The 21,816-nt window shown below is 50.4% G+C and overlaps 1 long non-coding RNA gene across 1 annotated transcript; it reads right to left on the bottom strand.

Moving 5' to 3' along the window:
* Nucleotides 1–12,603: 12,603 nt before the first annotated feature.
* Nucleotides 12,604–21,745, bottom strand: LOC144247588 (uncharacterized). Its single transcript, XR_013341214.1, has 3 exons — nucleotides 21,694–21,745; nucleotides 21,574–21,615; nucleotides 12,604–12,826 (listed from the first exon to the last, which is right to left on the bottom strand). It is a non-coding gene; the product is annotated as an uncharacterized LOC144247588 (long non-coding RNA).
* Nucleotides 21,746–21,816: the final 71 nt, after the last annotated feature.

The raw sequence follows: 21,816 nt of genomic DNA, 5'->3' as shown, positions 1-21,816 counted from the left end.
TTTCTTTCCCAGGGAAAATTGAAAAAGGATGTGCCCGGGGGCCCCTGTCCATGGGCCCCTGGCCCTGACTGCAAAAAATCCTTATATCGAAGGATGGACCCCACACCGAAGTTGTCCGCACCTCAAACTTGTGCTGCCCTGATACACCCAAGGGAGCCCTACAAACTGACATCAGGAACCTGGACTGCTGAGTTTTCTTTCCCAGGGAAAATGGAAAAAGGATGTGCCCAGGGGCCCCTGGCCCTGACTGCAAAAAATCCTTATATCGAAGGATGGACCCCACACCGAAGTTGTCTCCACCTCAAACTTGTGCTACCCTGATAGACCCAAGGGAGCCCTACAAACTGACATCCGGAACCTGGACTGCTGAGTTTTCTTTCCCAGGGAAAATGGAAAAAGGATGTGCCCAGGGGCCCCTGGCCCAGACTGCAAAAAATCCTTATATCGAAGGATGGACCCCACACCGAAGTTGTCCCCACCTCAAACTTGTGCTGCCCTGATACACCCAAGGGAGCCCTACAAACTGACATCCGGAACCTGGACTGCTGAGTTTTCTTTCCCAGGGAAAATGGAAAAAGGATGTGCCCAGGGGCCCCTGGCCCTGGGGAGGGACCTCACTGCAAAAAATCCTTATATCGAAGGATGGACCCCACACCGAAGTTGTGCCCGCCTCAAACTTGTGCTGCCCTGATAGACCCAAGGGAGCCCTACAAACTGACATCAGGAACCTGGACTGCTGAGTTTTCTTTCCCAGGGAAAATGGAAAAAGGATGTGCCCAGGGGCCCCTGGCCCTGGGCAGGGGCCTCACTACAAAAAATCCTTATATCGAAGGATGGACCACACACCGAAGTTGTCCCCACCTCAAACTTGTGCTGCCCTGATAGACCCAAGGGAGCCCTACAAACTGACTTCAGGAACCTGGACTGCTGAGTTTTCTTTCCAAGGGAAAATGGCCAAAAGTTTTGCCCGGGGGCCCCTGGCCCTGACTGCAAAGAATCCTTATATCGAAGGATGGACCCCACACCGAAGTTGTGCCCACCTCAAACTTGTGCTGCCCTGATACACCCAAGGGAGCCCTACAAACTGACATCAGGAACCTGGACTGCTGAGTTTTCTTTCCCAGGGAAAATTGAAAAAGGATGTGCCCGGGGGCCCCTGTCCATGGGCCCCTGGCCCTGACTGCAAAAAATCCTTATATCGAAGGATGGACCCCACACCGAAGTTGTCCCCACCTCAAACTTGTGCTACCCTGATAGACCCAAGGGAGCCCTACAAACTGACATCCGGAACCTGGACTGCTGAGTTTTCTTTCCCAGGGAAAATGGAAAAAGGATGTGCCCAGGGGCCCCTGGCCCTGAATGCAAAAAATCCTTATATCGAAGGATGGACCCCACACCGAAGTTGTCCCCACCTCAAACTTGTGCTGCCCTGATAGTCCCAAGGGAGCCCTACAAACTGACATCAGGAACCTGGACTGCTGAGTTTTCTTTCCCAGGGAAAATGGAAAAAGGGTGTGCCCAGAGGCCCCTGGCCCTGGGCAGGGGCCCTGACTGCAAAAAATCCTTATATCGAAGGATGGACCCCACACCGAAGTTGTGCCCACCTCAAACTTGTGCTGCCCTGATAGACCCAAGGGAGCCCTACAAACTGACATCAGGAACCTGGACTGCTGAGTTTTCTTTCCCAGGGAAAATGGCCAAAAGATGTGCCCGGGGGCCCCTGGCCATGGGCCCCTGGCCCTGACGGCAAAAAATCCTTATATCGAAGGATGGACCCCACACCGAAGTTGTCCCCACCTCAAACTTGTGCTGCCCTGATACACCCAAGGCAGCCCTACAAACTGACTTCAGGAACCTGGACTGCTGAGTTTTCTTTCCCAGGGAAAATGGAAAAAGGATGTGCCCGGGGGCCCCTGGCCCTGACTGCAAAAAATCCTTATATCGAAGGATGGACCCCACACCGAAGTTGTCCCCACCTCAAACTTGTGCTGCCCTGATAGACCCAAGGGAGCCCTACAAACTGACATCAGGAACCTGGACTGCTGAGTTTTCTTTCCCAGGGAAAATGGAAAAAGGATGTGCCCAGGGGCCCCTGGCCCTGGGCCCCTGGCCCTGACTGCAAAAAATCCTTATATCGAAGGATGGACCCCACACCGAAGTTGTCCCCACCTCAAACTTGTGCTACCCTGATAGACCAAAGGGATCCCTACAAACTGACATCAGGATCCTGGACTGCTGAGTTTTCTTTCCCAGGGAAAATGGAAAAAGGATGTGCCCAGGGGCCCCTGGCCCTGACTGCAAAAAATCCTTATATCGAAGGATGCACCCCACACCGAAGTTGTGCCCACCTCAAACTTGTGCTGCCCTGATACACCCAAGGGAGCCCTACAAACTGACATCAGGAACCTGGACTGCTGAGTTTTCTTTCCCAGGGAAAATGGCCAAAAGATGTGCCCGGGGGCCCCTGGCCATGGGCCCCTGGCCCTGACTGCAAAAAATCCTTATATCGAAGGATGGACCCCACACCGAAGTTGTCCCCACCTCAAACTTGTGCTGCCCTGATAGACCCAAGGCAGCCCTACAAACTGACATCAGGAACCTGGACTGCTGAGTTTTCTTTCCCAGGGTAAATGGCCAAAGGATATACCCGGGGTCCCCTGGCCCTGGGCTGGAACCTCACTGCAAAGAATCCTTATATCGAAGGATGGACGCCACACCGAAGTTGTCCCCACCTCAAACTTGTGCTCCCCTAATACACCGAAGGGAGCCCTACAAACTGACATCAGGAACCTGGACTGCTGAGTTTTCTTTCCCAGGGAAATTGGAAAAAGGCTGTGCCCGGGGGCCCCTGGCCCTGACTGCAAAAAATCCTTATATCGAAGGATGGACCCCACACCGAAGTTGTCCCCACCTCAAACTTGTGCTGCCCTGATAGACCCAAGGCAGCCCTACAAACTGACATCAGGAACCTGGACTGCTGAATTTTCTTTCCCAGGGAAAATGGAAAAAGGATGTGCCCAGGGGCCCCTGGGCTTCGTCAGGGGCCTCACTGCAAAAAATCCTTATATCGAAGGATGGATTCCACACCGAAGTTGTCCCCACCTCAAACTTGTGCTGCCCTGATAGACCCAAGGGAGCCCTACAAACTGACATCAGGAACCTGGACTGCTGAGTTTTCTTTCCCAGGGAAAATGGAAAAAGGATGTGCCCAGGGGCCCCTGGCCCTGACTGCAAAGAATCCTTATATCGAAGGATGGACCCCACACCGAAGTTGTCCCCACCTCAAACTTGTGCTGCCCTGATAGACCCAAGGCAGCCCTACAAACTGACATCAGGAACCTGGACTGCTGAGTTTTCTTTCCCAGGGAAAAGGGCCACAGGATGTGCCCGGGGTCCCCTGGCCCTGACTGCAAAAAATCCTTATATCGAAGGATGGACCCCACATCGAAGTTGTCCCCACCTCAAACTTGTGCTGCCCTGATACACCCAAGGGAGCCCTACAAACTGACATCAGGAACCTGGACTGCTGAGTTTTCTTTCCCAGGGAAAATGGAAAAAGGATGTGCCCAGGGGCTCCTAGCCCTTGGCCCCTGGCCCTCACTGCAAAAAATCCTTATATCAAAGGATGGACCCCACACCGAAGTTGTCCCCACCTCAAACTTGTGCTGCCCTGATAGACCCAAGGGAGCCCTACAAACTGACATCAGCAACCTGGACTGCTGAGTTTTCTTTCCCAAGGGAAATGGAAAAAGGATGTGCCCAGGGGCCCCTGGCCCTCACTGCACAAAATCCTTATATCGAAGGATGGACCCCACACCGAATTTGTCCCCACCTCAAACTTGTGCTGCCCTGATAGACCCAAGGCAGCCCTACAAACTGACATCAGGAACCTGGACTGCTGAGTTTTCTTTCCCAGGGAAAATGGCCAAAGGTTGTGCCCAGGGGACCCTGGCCCTGGGCAGGGTCCTCACTGCAAAAAATCCTTATATCGAAGGATGGACCCCACACCGAAGTTGTCCCCACCTCAAACTTGTGCTGCCCTGATAGACCCAAGGGAGCCCTACAAACTGACATCAGGAACCTGGACTGCTGAGTTTTCTTTCCCAGGGAAAATGGAAAAAGGATGTGCCCAGGGGCCCCTGCCCCTGACTGCAAAAAAATCCTTATATCGAAGGATGGACCCCACACCGAAGTTGTCCCCACCTCAAACTTGTGCTGCCCTGATAGAACCAAGGGAGCCCTACAAACTGACATCAGGAACCTGGACTGCTGAGTTTTCTTTCCCAGGGAAAATGGCCAAAGGATGTGCCCGGGGGCCCCTGGCCCTGACTGAAAAAAATCCTTATATCGAAGGATGGACCCCACACCGAAGCTGTCCCCACCTCAAACTTGTGCTGCCCTGATAGACCCAAGGGAGCCCTACAAACTGACATCAGGAACCTGGACTGCTGAGTTTTCTTTCCCAGGGAAAATGGCCAAAGGTTGTGCCCAGGGGACCCTGGCCCTGGGCAGGGTCATCACTGCAAAAAATCCTTATATCGAAGGATGGACCCCACACCGAAGTTGTGCCCACCTCAAACTTGTGCTGCCCTGATAGACCCAAGGCAGCCCTACAAACTGACATCAGGAACCTGGACTGCTGAGTTTTCTTTCCCAGGGAAAATGGAAAAAGGATGTGCCCGGGGGCCCCTGGCCCTGGGACCCTGGCCCTGACTGCAAAAAATCCTTATATCGAAGGATGGACCCCACACCGAAGTTGTCCCCACCTCAAACTTGTGCTACCCTGATAGACCAAAGGGAGCCCTACAAACTGACATCAGGATCCTGGACTGCTGAGTTTTCTTTCCCAGGGAAAATGGAAAAAGGATGTGCCCAGGGGCCCCTGGCCCTGACTGCAAAAAATCCTTATATCGAAGGATGCACCCCACACCGAAGTTGTGCCCACCTCAAACTTGTGCTGCCCTGATAGACCCAAGGGAGCCCTACAAACTGACATCAGGAACCTGGACTGCTGAGTTTTCTTTCCCAGGGAAAATGGCCAAAAGATGTGCCCGTAGGCCCCTGGCCATGGGCCCCTGGCCCTGACTGCAAAAAATCCTTATATCGAAGGATGGACCCCACACCGAAGTTGTCCCCACCTCAAACTTGTGCTGCCCTGATAGACCCAAGGGAGCCCTACAAACTGACATCAGGAACCTGGACTGCTGAGTTTTCTTTCCCAGGGAAAATGGAAAAAGGATGTGCCCGTGGGCCCCTGGCCCTGACTGCAAAAAATCCTTATATCGAAGGATGGACCCCACACCGAAGTTGTCCCCACCTCAAACTTGTGCTGCCCTGATAGACCCAAGGGAGCCCTACAAACTGACATCAGGAACCTGGACTGCTGAGTTTTCTTTCCCAGGGAAAATGGAAAAAGGGTGTGCCCAGGGGCCCCTGGCCCTGGGCCCCTGGCCCTGACTGCAAAAAATCCTTATATCGAAGGATGGACCCCACACCGAAGTTGTCCCCACCTCAAACTTGTGCTGCCCTGATAGACCCAAGGCAGCCCTACAAACTGACATCAGGAACCTGGACTGCTGAGTTTTCTTTCCCAGGGAAAATGGAAAAAGGATGTGCCCAGGGTCCCCTGGCCCTGACTGCAAAAAATCCTTATATCGAAGGATGGACCCCACACCGAAGTTGTCCCCACCTCAAACTTGTGCTGCCCTGATAGACCCAAGGGAGCCCTACAAACTGACTTCAGGAACCTGGACTGCTGAGTTTTCTTTCCCAGAGAAAATGGCCAAAAGATGTGCCCGGGGGCCCCTGGCCATGGGCCCCTGGCCCTGACTGCAAAAAATCCTTATATCGAAGGATGGACCCCACACCGAAGTTGTCCCCACCTCAAACTTGTGCTGGCCTGATAGACCCAAGGCAGCCCTACAAACTGACTTCAGGAACCTGGACTGCTGAGTTTTCTTTCCCAGGGAAAATGGCCAAAGGTTGTGCCCAGGGGACCCTGGCCCTGGGCAGGGTCCTCACTGCAAAAAATCCTTATATCGAAGGATGGACCCCACACCGAAGTTGTCCCCACCTCAAACTTGTGCTGCCCTGATAGAACCAAGGGAGCCCTACAAACTGACATCTGGAACCTGGACTGCTGAGTTTTCTTTCCCAGGGAAAATGGCCAAAGGATGTGCCCGGGGGCCCCTGGCCCTGACTGCAAAAAATCCTTATATCGAAGGATGGACCCCACACTGAAGCTGTCCCCACCTCAAACTTGTGCTGCCCTGATAGACCCAAGGGAGCCCTACAAACTGACATCAGGAACCTGGACTGCTGAGTTTTCTTTCCCAGGGAAAATGGCCAAAGGATATACCCGGGGTCCCCTGGCCCTGGGCTGGAACCTCACTGCAAACAATCCTTATATCGAAGGATGGACCCCACACCGAAGTTGTCCCCACCTCAAACTTGTGCTGCCCTAATACACCGAAGGGAGCCCTACAAACTGACATCAGGAACCTGGACTGCTGAATTTTCTTTCGCAGGGAAAATGGAAAAAGGATGTGCCCGGGGTCCCCTGGGCTTGGGCAGGGGCCTCACTGCAAAAAATCCTTATATTGAAGGATGGATTCCACTCCGAAGTTGTCCCCACCTCAAACTTGTGCTGCCCTGATAGACCCAAGGGAGCCCTGCAAACTGACATCAGGAACCTGGACTGCTGAGTTTTCTTTCCCAGGGAAATGGAAAAAGGATGTGCCCAGGGACCCCTGGCCCTGACTGCAAAGAATCCTTATATCGAAGGATGGACCCCACATCGAAGTTGTCCCCACCTCAAACTTGCGCTGCCCTGATAGACCCAAGGGAGCCCTACAAACTGACATCAGGAACCTGGACTGCTGAGTTTTCTTTCCCAGGGAAAATGGCCAAAAGGTTGTGCCCAGGGGACCCTGGCCCTGTACAGGGTCCTCACTGCAAAAAATCCTTATATCGAAGGATGGACCCCACACCGAAGTTGTCCCCACCTCAAACTTGTGCTGCCCTGATAGACCCAAGGCAGCCCTACAAACTGACATCAGGAACCTGGACTGCTGAGTTTTCTTTCCCAGGGCAAATGGAAAAAGGATGTGCCCAGGGGCCCCTGGCCCTGAGCTGGGGCCTGACTGCAAAGAATCCTTATATCGAAGGATGGACGCCACACCGAAGTTGTCCCCACCTCAAACTTGTGCTGCCCTGATACACCCAAGGGAGCCCTACAAACTGACATCAGGAACCTGGACTGCTGAGTTTTCTTTCCCAGGGAAAATGGATAAAGGACGTGCCAAGGGGCCCCTGGCCCTGGGCAGGGTCCTCACAGCAAAAAATCCTTATATCGAAGGATGGACCCCACACCGAAGTGGTCCCCACCTCAAACTTGTGCGGCCCTGATAGACCCAAGGGAGCCCTACAAACTGACAACAGGAACCTGGACTGCTGAGTTTTCTTTCCCAGGGAAATGGAAAAAGGATGTGCCCAGGGGCTCCTGGCCCTTGGCCCCTGGCCCTCACTTCAAAAAATCCTTATATCGAAGGATGGACCCCACACCGAAGTTGTCCCCACCTCAAACTTGTGCTGCCCTGATACACCCAAGGGAGCCCTACAAACTGACATCAGGAACCTGGACTGCTGAGTTTTCTTTCCCAGGGAAAATGGCCAAAGGATGTGCCCAGGGGCCCCTGGCCCTGACTGCAAAAAATCCTTATATCGAAGGATGGACCCCACACCGAAGTTGTCCCCACCTCAAACTTGTGCTACCCTGATAGACCCAAGGGAGCCCTACAAACTGACATCAGGAACCTGGACTGCTGAGTTTTCTTTCCCAGGGAAAATGGAAAAAGGATGTGCCCAGGGGCCCCTGGCCCTGGACTGCAAAGAATCCTTATATCAAAGGATGGACCCCACACCGAATTTGTCCCCACCTCAAACTTGTGCTGCCCTGATAGACCCAAGGGAGCCCTACAAACTGACATCAGGAACCTGGACTGCTGAATTTTCTTTCCCAGGGAAAATGGAAAAAGGATGTGCCCAGGGGCCCCTGGCCCTGACTGCAAAAAATCCTTATATCGAAGGATGGACCCCACACCGAAGTTGTCCCCACCTCAAACTTGTGCTGCCCTGATAGACCCAAGGCAGCCCTACAAACTGACATCAGGAACCTGGACTGCTGAGTTTTCTTTCCCAGGGAAATGGAAAAAGGATGTGCCCAGGGACCCCTGGCCCTGACTGCAAAGAATCCTTATATCGAAGGATGGACCCCACATCGAAGTTGTCCCCACCTCAAACTTGCGCTGCCCTGATAGACCCAAGGGAGCCCTACAAACTGACATCAGGAACCTGGACTGCTGAGTTTTCTTTCCCAGGGAAAATGGCCAAAAGGTTGTGCCCAGGGGACCCTGGCCCTGGACAGGGTCCTCACTGCAAAAAATCCTTATATCGAAGGATGGACCCCACACCGAAGTTGTCCCCACCTCAAACTTGTGCTGCCCTGATAGACCCAAGGCAGCCCTACAAACTGACATCAGGAACCTGGACTGCTGAGTTTTCTTTCCCAGGGCAAATGGAAAAAGGATGTGCCCAGGGGCCCCTGGCCCTGAGCTGGGGCCTGACTGCAAAGAATCCTTATATCGAAGGATGGACGCCACACCGAAGTTGTCCCCACCTCAAACTTGTGCTGCCCTAATAGACCCAAGGGAGCCCTACAAACTGACATCAGGAACCTGGACTGCTGAGTTTTCTTTCCCAGGGAAAATGGAAAAAGGACGTGCCAAGGGGCCCCTGGCCCTGGGCAGGGTCCTCACAGCAAAAAATCCTTATATCGAAGGATGGACCCCACACCGAAGTGGTCCCCACCTCAAACTTGTGCGGCCCTGATAGACCCAAGGGAGCCCTACAAACTGACAACAGGAACCTGGACTGCTGAGTTTTCTTTCCCAGGGAAATGGAAAAAGGATGTGCCCAGGGGCTCCTGGCCCTTGGCCCCTGGCCCTCACTTCAAAAAATCCTTATATCGAAGGATGGACCCCACACCGAAGTTGTCCCCACCTCAAACTTGTGCTGCCCTGATACACCCAAGGGAGCCCTACAAACTGACATCAGGAACCTGGACTGCTGAGTTTTCTTTCCCAGGGAAAATGGCCAAAGGTTGTACCCAGGGGACCCTGGCCCTGGACAGGGTCCTCACTGCAAAAAATCCTTATATCGAAGGATGGACCCCACACCGAAGTTGTCCCCACCTCAAACTTGTGCTGCCCTGATAGACCCAAGGGAGCCCTACAAACTGACATCAGCAACCTGGACTGCTGAGTTTTCTTTCCCAGGGAAAATGGAAAAAGGATGTGCCCAGGGGCCCCTGGCCCTGACTGCAAAAAAATCCTTATATCGAAGGATGGACCCCACCCCGAAGTTGTCCCCACCTCAAACTTGTGCTGCCCTGATAGACCCAAGGGAGCCCTACAAACTGACATCAGGAACCTGGACTGCTGAGTTTTCTTTCCCAGGGAAAATGGAAAAAGGATGTGCCCAGGGGCCCCTGGCCCTGAGCTGGGGCCTGACTGCAAAGAATCCTTATATCGAAGGATGGACCCCACACCGAAGTTGTCCCCACCTCAAACTTGTGCTGCCCTGATACACCCAAGGCAGCCCTACAAACTGACATCAGGAACCTGGACTGCTGAGTTTTCTTTCCCAGGGAAAATGGAAAAAGGATGTGCCCAGGGGCCCCTGGCCCTGACTGCAAAAAATCCTTATATCGAAGGATGGACCCCACACCGAAGTTGTCCCCACCTCAAACTTGTGTTGCCCTGATACACCCAAGGCAGCCCTACAAACTGACATCAGCAACCTGGACTGCTGAGTTTTCTTTCCCAGGGAAAATGGTCAAAGGATGTGCCCAGGGGCCCCCCACACTGGGCTGGGCCTGACAGCAAAAAGTCCTTATATCAAATGATGGTCCCCACACCAAAGTTGTCCTCACCTCAACCTTGTGCTGCCTTGATAGTCCCAAGGGAGCCCTACAAACTGACATCAGGAACCTGGACTGCTGAGTTTTCTTTCTCAGGGAAAGTGGCAAAGGATGTGCCCTGGTGATCCTCCGGACCCAGTCCAAAGCACTCACCGTCCTTCCATGAGACAGTCCCGGGAGCTCCCCATAAACTCCTGTTCTCCAGCAGCTCCATGCGAATACGGGCTGGGGCAAAGCCTCGCCCTTAATTAACCTCCCCCCGGAGGGACCCCGCCCCTCGTCATCATCCTGACAGCTCACACCTGTGGCTGCTCTGAGCCCTCATCAATTTAACAGCTCACACCTGTGGCTGCTCTGAGCCCTCATCCTGCTAACAGCTCACACCTGGCACTGTGTCCACTCTCCAACAGCGTCTCTTGGTCTCTCCCTCTCCAGCACACAGCCGACTTCTCACAGACACATTTACCAGAAAAATCTGCTACAGGCGTCGGCTTTTCCTAATCCACCTGGTTACACGATTAAAACACATACATGCATTGATGGTTTTTGAGAGAAAGCTTTCCCCTGGAGAAAACAGTCCTTTTGCCGGCACACTTTGATACACCTTCGGAAAAAGCAGAATCTGCACCAACTCCTAAGACCCCTGCCGAGGAACCCAGCCCTGCCTGGGACACCCAAAGCAGCAGACCTCAAAAAAGGAGGGGAAAAGTCAAGCTTGGAGTGGAAAAAGAGGACAGAAGTACAGCAGCCTTTAAAAATGCCTACACGGAGCAATAGTGGGAACCAGACACATTTCTTCTTTCCTTGCTTTCTGTGATGACATAAATAGGAAGTAAGAACACGTTAAACAAAAGGCAGAGCTAGGATTTTACAGGTCTTTATTTTGGCAGGCTGCATGACAAACACCTCTTCAGGGACTGCGACGCCTTTTGGGGAATGGCAGAGAACGGAGGCAAAAGGTGCCGGGAGCCCTTTCTGTTCCCTTCAGCCCCTGCAGCTGCTCCGCTGGTTTCAGGGCACTCGCTTGGTTCGTTCCTGAAGAAAAAGGCTAGGGCATGATTTTCAGAACTACTGCCCGTCCCCAGTCAGAGTTTCCTACATTCCTGGGTACAAATGAGTGGATGGAGAGAGTGGATGGATGCTGTCCAGCAGTGTCCCCAGGGGCATCTGGAGTGTTCACACTGCTGAGCTGAGAAAAACTCACCAAACCCAGCCCAGGGGCCTGTGATCCTCCACCCACCCGGGGGAACTCCGGGCGCTGTAAACAGAGGCCACAGCACACACCAGGCTCTGCTGTGCCCGGTGAGGAGTCTCTGTATGAGCCCTGAGCCCTGGCATCGCCTCCCAAACACCACAGAGACCTCTTGTGTCATCAGAGAAAAGCCCTGGAGCAAACGTGTGTCCCCAGCACGATCAACAAGAGATGCAGAATTACCTCCTCAATAAAAACGCTGTTTCTGATGGAAATGTTACCTCTGTCGACTGTGAGGATTTTATAGGAATACTGGCTCAAGAATTCAGTGACTTCAGGGATTCCATACCACAGGTTCCTGGGACTGCTTGGGCATCCAGAGTCTATAGTATTGGTTAAACTGGTAGAGCTGAGGATACTTAGCAGCTTTGTCACAGAGCTGGAACGTCACGCAGGGAGCAAGGGGTTCTCTCGGAGAGTGCAGGAGGCCAGTGAAAACAGCACCAAGGTCCTCCACGATGTCTGCTCCTAGAAAAGCCAAATAAATTAAACTATTGACATGAGCACGGACACTGGGGCAACCTTCCTTACTTTGGGCCTTGCCAGCAGCCCACAGAGCCTCACGCAGAAAAGAACTGAATGAGATCAAAAAGTGTTCCTAGTGACCTAGACAGGTGCTCCTGGCCGCTGAGGTACCTGAAAAACCCTCCAGACATCATCAGCTCTTGCTGAAGCAAATAATCCACCTTCACTGTGTTGTGCCAAAAACACGCCCGGCCCTTAACAGGGAGAGACCCTGACAGGCACCGCCTCAGAGAAGAACCGAGCTGTACTGGGGGGACACACCCAGCCAACGTGTACAAGTTAAACAGAATTTTCTCTCAGAACTGGGACTTTCAGCACCCCCCAGGTGCTACTCGACTGCCACAGACACACAGAGGGCTTTGTGAGGTGCTCTGGGGTTGGCCAGTCCTGCTCCAAGCCCTGCTGATGCCCCTGTGGTTTTAAGGATGTCCTCAAGGAGGTGGTAGAACCTCACAGTGTTTGCCCCTGGAGCTTAATTTCTGAAGTTTTCCTTGGGAAACGCACCCACTTCCTACTTAACAAGGCAGTCCCCTCTCCCTGCTCTCAGGAAGAGCTGCCCACAGGCACGGGAACCACCTTCCTCTCCTGATCGCCACGCTCTGCCCTTAAAACGCTGTTACTGAGGCCAGCTACTTCCAGACCAAGACTGTCCATGCAGGGACAGTGTCCCTTCTCTTCAGGGTCAGGGAAAAAGGGCAGAAGCACCTACAGAGCTTCAATGCCCCTCCTGAGCACAAAGCACCGTGAATCTGAACCTCCTGCTGCTTGCAGGGAAGATAATAAAATGCCTCAAGGTAAAAAATGATAAACGGTAAAAAATTATTACAAGAGGGTAGAAGTGATGCCGCTTTCACTCCACTGCTAGAAATGACACATAAAACATAAAAAAACCCCTGTACCTGTTCCATTTTCAGACTGAAACAACAGCATATTCCTGGCTGCTCATGCAGCAGGGACAACAGCACTGAAGGGAAATGTTTGGATAATCACGTCTTCATTTAAAGAGAACCCAATTCCTTCATCTAAGCCATCACTGCCCTCCATCAGAACAGCCAGCACATCCACGACATCTAATAAGCGAAGGAAAAAATGTAAGCAGAGGATCCAGACTGACTGGGAAAACAACAGAGGTAGAATGCAACATTCCAGGAACACAAGGTAGCTTTTTAGTCACAAAAATTAAAAAAAAAAAAAAAACCCAAAAAAACTAAAAAAAAAAAAACAAAAAACCCCAAAAAACCCCAAAGGCACATTTGCCAGGCAATACAATGTTAGGGGCAGCACAAAAATCACAGCTGTACTTCACTCTGCCTTTCAAAGCTGCTGTCCAGCACAGGTTGCCCACAGAAGCTGTGGCTGCCCCCGGATCCCTGGAAGTGTCCAAGGCCAGGCTGGACAGGGCTTGGAGCACCCTGGGACGGTGGAAGGTGTCCCTGCCCATGGCAGGGGTGGAACGGGGCGAGCTTTAAATAAAGGTGCCTTCCCATCCAAACCCTTCTGGGATTCCACGATTCTGTGAGCAGCCCCAGGCAGAAGGGCTAAATTTCCATTGTGGTTCGGAAATGCTGCTGCAAGAGCACAAACAGATTTCAAATACTGTTCAAGTGGCACAACCACATCAAAAATTATGTCTGGGGGTAAAGTGGCAACTCTGCAATTCCAGCCTCTGATACCAAGGACACATGGAGGGCTGAATCCGGGGGGCGTTCGGGGTCCGAGTCGGGGTCGTCCTCATGAGCCACCAGCCTGGGGACCCAAAAATCGGGGGGAACCCCGAATTGGGGGGGGACCCAAAATTGGGGGGGTCCTGGGGGGCTCTGGAAGGCCTTTGCAGCATCCCAGGAGGAATTTTGGGAGTCCCAAGGGGGGTTTTGGGGAGTCATGAAGGGAATTTAGGGGGTCTCAGAGAGTATTTGGGGGGTCCCAGGAGGAATTTTGGGGACCTTGATGGGAATTTTGGGGGTCCCAGGGGGTGTTTTGAGGTCCTGGAGAGGTTTTTGGGGGGGTCTCAGGGAGTTTTTGGGGTCCCAGGAGGAATTTCAGGGGTCCTAAAGAGAAATTTGGAGGTCCCAGAAGGTGTTTTGGGGTGACGAATAGAATTTTGGGGGTCCAGGGAGTGTTTTGGGGTCCCAATGGGAATTTTGGGGGTCCCAGTGGGGTTTTGGGGGTCCTGAAGGGAATTTTGGGCATCCCAGGGGGGGTTTTGGAGTCCTGGGGAGAATTTTGGGTATCTCAAGAGGTTTTTGGGAGGAATTTTGGGGTCCCAAAGAGAATTTTGTGGGTCCTGGGGAGGGTTTGGGTCCTGAAGTAGAATTTTGGGGGTCTCAGGGGGTTTTGGGGGGTCCCAGGAGGAATTTCAGGGACCCTGATAGGAATTTTGGGGGTCCCAGCGGGGGTTTTGGAGTCCCAAAGGGAATTTTGGCCAACCCAGGGGGAGTTTTGGAGTCCTGGGGAGAATTTTGAGGGTCTCAGGGGGTTTTTGGATGGAATTTTGGGGGTCCCGAGTGGAATTTTGTGGGTCCTGGGGAGCGTTTGGGGTTCTGAAGGGAATTTTGGGGGTTTCTGGGAGTTTTTGGGGGGTTCCAGTAGGAATTTTGGGGTCCTGAAGGGAAATTTGGGGGTCCCAGGGGGGGTTTTGGGGTCCCAAAGGGAATTTTGGAAGTCCCAGGGGGGATTTTGGGGTCCTGGAGAGGTTTTTGGGTGTCCCAGGGGGGCTTGTGATGTCCTGGAGAGAATTTTGGGGGTCTCAGGGGGTCTTTGGGAGGAATTTTGGGGGTCCCAAGTAAAATTTTGTGGGTCCTGGGGGGTTTTGGGGTCCTCAAGTGGATTTTGGGGGTCTCAGGGGGTTTTGGGGGGTCCCAGGAGGAATTTAGGGGTCCTGAAGGGAATTTTGGGGTCTCAAGGAGTTTTGGGGGGTTTCAGGAGGAATTTCGAGGACCCTGATGAGAATTTTGGAGGTCCCAGGGGGTTTTTTGGGGTCCCAAATGGAAGTTTGGGCGTTCCGGGAGGGGTTTTGGGGTCCCAAAGGGAATTTTGATGGTCTCAGGGGGGTTTTGGGAGGAATTTTGTGGGTCCCGACCAGAATTTTGAGGGTCCTGGGGGTGGGTTTGGGGTCCTGAAGGGAATTTTGAGGTCTCATGAAGTTTTTGGGGGGTCCCAGAAAGAATTTCGGGGAACCTGATGGGAATTTTGGGGCTCCCGGGGGGGGGGTTTGGGGTCCCAAAGAGAATTTTGGGGGTCTCAGTGGGGTTTTGGGTCTCCCAGGAGGAATTTCAGGGACCCTGATGGGAATTTGGGGTGTCCCAGGGGGGCTTGTGGTGTCCTGGGGAGAATTTTAGGGGTCTCGGGGGTTTTTTGGGAGGAATTTTGGGGGTCCCGAGTGGAATTTTGTGTGTCCTGGGGAGGGTTTGGGGTTCTGACGGGAATTTTGGGGACCTCTGGGAGTTTGTGGGGGGTCCCAGGAGGAATTTGGGGTCTGTGAGAGCCCCAGCCTTGCTCTGGGGTCTCATATGGTGAAATTCCTCCTCCAACCCCTGCTTCCAAAGAAAAGCTCCGCAGGCTTTAGCTGTTCAGTCTCAAGGCAGTTTATCGCTAGTTATCTAACAGATTATGTTCTTGGACTGCGGCTGTTTGATCAGCGGCCTGGGTAGAGGCACACACACACCCTGACATCCTCTCTATCTGCTGTCTTCTTCATCTCTCCCCCCACCCAGGGCTGCTGCTATCTTTTATAAGATATATTACGTATAACATGTTTACAATTATTCTCCAGTACCTACTACCTACGTTGCCAAGTGTTTTTCTACTCTAAACCAATCTGTGAGTGCCAACATCACCAAGAACATGGAGGTAAGGAAAAAGAAGGAGGAAGAACAGGATCAGCCCACTTTCCTCCATCTTAGAACTCCTGACCCCCATGTACAAAGTGAAAACCCCCCTGTACAGGTGCTAAAACCCCCCTGTACAATACTAAAAAAATTTCCCCTCTACTTTGTAATTACTTTTACTATACTATCTAACCTTTTGTGACTGCTTGTTCCACCTCCAAAGTTGGTAACTCATTCCATGGCTCAAACTCACAATCACAGCTGTTTCCAGCTGCCTGCCAGGGTCCCATATGCTTCTGACCAAGGCCTGGAACCTCTAAAGATGTCTGAGAGACATTCTGAGTTCCCACAGGGGTCCTGAAAAGAAATCTGGGGGTCCAAGGGAGGGTTTTGGGGTCCTGAAGGGAATTTTGGGTGTCCCAGGGGGTTTTTGGAGTCCTGGGGAGAATTTTAAGGGTCTCAGGGGAGTTTTGGGAGGAATTTTGGGGTCCCGAGTAGAATTTTGTGGGTCCTGGGGGAAGTTTTGAGGTCCCGAAGGGAATTTTGGGAGTCATAGGGGGAGTTTTGAAGTCCTGGGGAAAATTTTGAGGGTCTCAGGGGGTTTTTGGGAGGAATTTTGAGGGTCCCGAGTAGAATTTTGGGGGTCCTGGGGGGGAGGTTTGGGGTCCTGAAGTGAATTTTGGGGTCTCAGGAAGTTTTTGGGGGGTCCCAGAAAGAATTTTGGGGACCCCGATGGGAATTTGGGGCTCCCGGGGGGGTTTTTGGAGTCCGGAAGGGAATTTTGGGGGACCAGGGGGGGTTTTGGGGTCCCAATGGGAATTTTGGGAGTCCCAGGCAGGGGTTTTGGGGTCCTGAAGGGAATTTTGAGCGTCCCAGGGGGATTTTGGGAGGAATTTTGGGGGTCCCATGTAGAATTTTGGGGATCCCACGGGGGTGGGTTGGGGTCCAGAAGGGAATTTTAGGGGTCTCAGGGGGTTTTTGGGGGTACCTGGAGGAATTTCAGGGACCCTGATGGGAATTTTGGGAGTCCCAGGGGGGGTTTTGGAGTCCTGGGGAGAATTTTGGGGGTCTCAGGGGGTTTTCGGGAGGAATTTTGGGGGTCCCGAGTAGAATTTTGTGGGTCCTGGGGAGGGTTTGGGGTCCTGAAGGGAATTTTTGGGTCTCAGGGAGTTTTTGGGAGAGTCCCAGGAGGAATTTTGGGGACCGTGATGGGAATTTTGGGGGTCACAGGGGGGTTTTTGGAGTCCCGAAGGGAATTTTGGGGGTCCCAGGCGGGGTTTTGAGGGTCCCAAAGGGAATTTTTTGGTCTCTGGAGTTTTTGGGGTCCCAGGAAAAACTTCGGGGTCCTGAAGGGAATTTTGGGAGTCACAGGGGGGGTTTTGGAGTCCTGGGGAGAATTTTGGGGGTCTAAGGGCTTTTTTGGGAGGAATTTTGGGGGTCCCGGGTAGAATTTTGGGGGTCCTGGGGAGGTTTTATGGTCCTGAAGTGAATTTTGGGGTCTCTGGGAGTTTTTGGGGGGTCCCAAGAGGAATTTTGGGGACCCCGATGGGAATTTTGGGGGTCCCAGGAGGGTTTTGGGGTCCCGAAGGGAATTTTGGGAGTCCCAGGGGGGGCTTTGGAGTCCTGGGGAGAATTTTGATGGTCTCAGGGCTTTTTTGGGAGGAATTTCGGGGGTCCTGAATAGAATTTTGGGGGTTCTGGGGGTGGGTTTGGGGTCCTGAAGGAAACTTTGGGGGTCTCAAGGAGTTTTGGGGGGTCCCAGGAGGAATTTCGGGGACTCTGATGGGAATTTTTAGGGGTCCCAGGGGGGGTTTTGGAGTCCCGAAGGGAATTTTGGGCGTTCCAGGGGGGGTTTTGGAGTCCTGGGTGGAATTTTGAGGGTCCCTGGGGGTGCGTTTGGGGTTCTGAAGCGAATTTTGGGGTCTCACAAAGTTTTTGGGGGGTCCCAGGAGGAATTTCGGGGACCCTGATGTGAATTTTGGGGGTCTCAGGGGGTTTTGGGGGGTCCCATGAGGACTTTCGGTGTCCTGAAGGGAATTTTGGGGTGTCAAGGAGTTTTGGGGGGTCCCAGGAGGAATTTCGGGGAGTCTGATGGGAATTTTGAGGGGTCCCAGGGGGGGTTTTGGAGTCCTGGGGAGAATTTTGAGGGTCTCAGGGGTTTTTTGGGAGGAATTTTGGGGGTCCCGAGTAGAATTTTGTGGGTCCTGGGGAGGGTTTGGGGTTCTGAAGGGAATTTTGGGGGTCTCTGGAAGTATTTGGGGGGTCCCAGGAGAAATTTTGGGGTCCTGAAGGGAATTTTGTGGGTCCCAGGGGGGGTTTTGGGGTCGCAAAGGGAATTTTGGGAGTCCCAGGGGGGGTTGGAGTCCTGGGGGGGGAATTTTCAGGGTCTCAGGGTTTTTTTGGGAGGAATTTTGGGGGTCCCGAGTAGAATTTTGTGGGTTCTGGGGAGGGTTTGGGGTTCTGAAGGGAATTTTGGGGGTCCCAAGTGGGGTTTTGGGGTCCCAATGGGAATTTTGGGAGGCACAGGGGAAGTTTTGCTGTCCTGAAAGGAAATTTTGGGCCTCCCAGGGGGTTTTTGGGAGGAATTTTGGGGGTCCCGGGTAGAATTTTAGGGATCCCACGGGGGTGGGTTGGGGTCCTGAAGGGAATTTTAGGGGTCTCAGGGGGGTTTTGGGGGTCCCAGGAAGAATTTCGGGGACCCTGATAGGGTTTTTTTGGGTCCCAGGGGGGTTTTGGAGTCCTGGGGATAATTTTGGGTGTCCCAGGGGGTTTTTGGGAGGAATTTTGGGGGTCCCGTGTAGAATTTTGGGAGTCTCAAAGACTTTTGGGGGCTTCCCAGGAGGAATTTTGGGGACCCTGATGGGAATTTTGGGCGTCCTAGGGGGGTTTTCGGGGTCCTGAAGGGAATTTTGGTGGTCCCAGGGGGGTTATCTGGGTCCCGAAGGGAATTTTGGGCGTTCCAGGGCCGTCCCGGTGGTTTTGGGGTCGCGCTGGCTGCGGGGCTGCAGTACCGCCCTGTGTCCACAAGGCGGCAGCACTTGTCAAGTGAGTCCGCGACAAGATGGCGGTCCGTGGGGACCTTGATGGTGACAGGCGTTTTTTGCCGATGCCTGTCGGCTCCCGCCAAAAACCCGCACGCTCGCGGCGCTCCTGACCCCACAGCCCGTGTGCACGGCATCGTAACCGCCGCGGAAAATCCCGTCGCGGGGCGCCGGCGGTACGAGCAATTCAGGCAGTGTAAAAAACAGACACGGGTCCTCGAATTTCAACGTCCTCGTTTTCGCGCCCTCTCGAGAAGGTCAAGCGAGTCCGCGCCAAGCCCCTCCCAAGATGGCGGCCGCGGGCGGCGGGCTGCAGTGCCGCTCTCTGCCCACACGGCGGCAGCACTGCGCCGTCAGCAGCGAATGCCCCAAAGATCCGCGCGGGAAAGAACGGAACAAAAACCCTGCCTCTGACCCGATAGGAACCGAAAGAAAAAACCTTTCCTCTTAAACTGCATTTCAACAGAGTTTATTTTTACATTTTTCACATTTATATTCACATTCGGATTTATAATGTATATTGATATATAATTGTATTTTCATAATTCCTTACATTTATTGCTATTTTATTACATTTTATTTTTTATACATATCTTAATAGATTGCTTACATATTTCCATACTTAGATTTAGATTTCTAAAAGGTCTATATTGCTTAAAATAAAACCCTGCCTCTATCCAAGTAAAAATCTTTTTTAAAAAACCCTTTATTTAAACTCAGTTTAAATTTATCTCTATTTTTCGCATTTATAATGAAATTTACATTTTAAATGTAGATTGATGTATGCTGTTATTTATATTCTATCTCTTCCGAATACTTATTTTTATTTCTATTTTATATTTATATATATATATCTGTATACATTGACTATATATTTCCATATTTAGAACATCAAAATAAAATGTATATTCATATTTTTTCCATTAAAGCCCTGCCTCTAACCAAATAAAAACAAAATAAAGCCCTTTCTATAAATGATACTTGAATATTTATATATTTTTTCATCATTATAGTCACATTTGCATTTCTACTTTACATTGATGTCTTTATAAATATATTATTTTATATATAATGCAGTAGCAAGATAGATATTTTTTTATTTAAATTCTATTTCGTACATACTACTAATACTTATATTTACTCACCTTTAAATTTCTATATAGATCTTAACGTATTTAGGATATATTTCTATACAAAGATTTCTAATTTTATTTTTATTCATAATTCTTATCATAAAACCCCTACCTACTACCAAATAGAAAATAAAATCCCCTTTATTTTAAACCATATTTAAATATTTTTTTATTTCTATTTTTGATTTTTACAAGTACTTATATATTCTATCACAATATATTGAAGTACTATATTTCGATATATAAAATTTATGACAATGTGTTATAATGAGACATATTTAGTAAAATATTCATTATGTACTATATTGATTCCTATTATTTTGTATTTTTTCTATTTATATTTATATATCCACATATTTATACATCTCTATATGGATATTTTGTTTATATTTATGGTCTATATTTATATGTGTTTATATAACATATAAAACACTCTATATCAAACAATATAAAATCTAATATTAATGGATAATATTATTTATGTTACATGTGTTACTTATATGTATTCCACTTAAATTTCAAATTGAAGTTTTTTGTTCCCATTTTCATATTTATGCATTTGTTTTGTTTCATTAGAGTTATAGTTAAAACACTGCAGTTATAATCTAATTCCTAAAAATAAAATGCCAAAACAGGCAGCATCAAATTCCCACCAATACCGTCCAAAAAATTCCGAAAGGCTCCACCAGCCAACCAACTACCAGCAAAAAAAACCGCACTACACTCCTTTCACTGGCAGCTCTTATCACGTCACAAAAACGAAACATTTAAAAAAACCCTATAGAAACCCACACAGCAAATCACAAAAAATACTAAAAAAACAAGCACCAACTAACTTACTATACTCCAAACCATACAAGAGACCCTGAAAGTTTCTTAAAAAAAACAAAATTCTACCACTACACTGACTCATAAAGAGAACCCAATGCTCTATAAAATTAACTAAAAAACCCCACCAAATAATTACCAATATAAAAAAATCAAAACCACAAAGAAAGGAAAAACTCACCACCCAAATAAAATCACTACCTATAAAGATCTACCATAGAAATGCCCATGTTCCCAAAAAATTTATTTTATAAAAATAAAACTAATAAAAAACAACAAATACATCCAACTACAAAAATCATATTAACAACAACAAAATAATTATTCCTAACTCAATAAACCCATAATGCCTCAAACCATCAAAACACAAATACCACCTAGAAATAAACAAAGAGAAATGTAATCACAAACAATATCTCCCAAATTCTCTGGGACAATAAAACATTCTCGGCAATTAAATAAGACAAATGAATAAAACCCCTATAACATAATAAACAAGAATGCAATTATCAATATTTAAAAAACCTCATTAATTAACTACAGGACAATACCTCAAACCAACCAAAACAAACACAAGGCACTCGCGCTAATAAACGCCTCCACAACCGAATTCAAAACCTACCCTCTACTCCCTGCTCTGACCCATAAAAGCCATGGTAAACCGATCAAAAAGAAATCCAACAACACTCAACCCAAAAAAACCCTTGTCATGAGCACCTGAAGCAAAAACCGTAACAACCAAGAAGTCCCCACGGCCCTTCTCATGCACCAGCTACGAACAAAAGAAAACAATCGCATAAATTCCTCAAAACCATCTCAAAACCACCTCAGCAAGGAAGGCTGGAAAATGCGAAGCTGCGCTCCCGGCACCGGTCCATCGGTGACGGAGGTGTGAGTACCCCGAGTCGAATCCCTAGAGCACAAAAGCTTACAATTGCACCAGAAACTGAAACCTGAGCAAAACCAACTGCTTCTGTCCGCTGCTCACCTGGCACACTGGGCCTTGACTGCTGCTGTCTGCCTGGACCTCCTAAAAATAAAGGCAAAGAACACTGCTGTGACACAGTCACCATTGAGGCTGCTCCTGCAAATGCAAACAATGACTGACCTGCTCATGGCAACACCCTCACCCAGGACTGGGGCCCTTGGCCACAGATTTGAACTGTCTGCATCTGAAAGGAAGTCAGGACTAGTGTCAAACGGCTGCAGGACAACTTAGCATCACCAAACA

This window comes from Lonchura striata, chromosome 28 (genome assembly GCF_046129695.1).
Source record: "Lonchura striata isolate bLonStr1 chromosome 28, bLonStr1.mat, whole genome shotgun sequence".
In the NCBI taxonomy this organism is placed as follows: Eukaryota; Metazoa; Chordata; class Aves; order Passeriformes; family Estrildidae; genus Lonchura; species Lonchura striata.
Note: the sequence above shows the minus strand (reverse complement) of the source record. Positions and strands in the feature narration are given on the sequence as shown.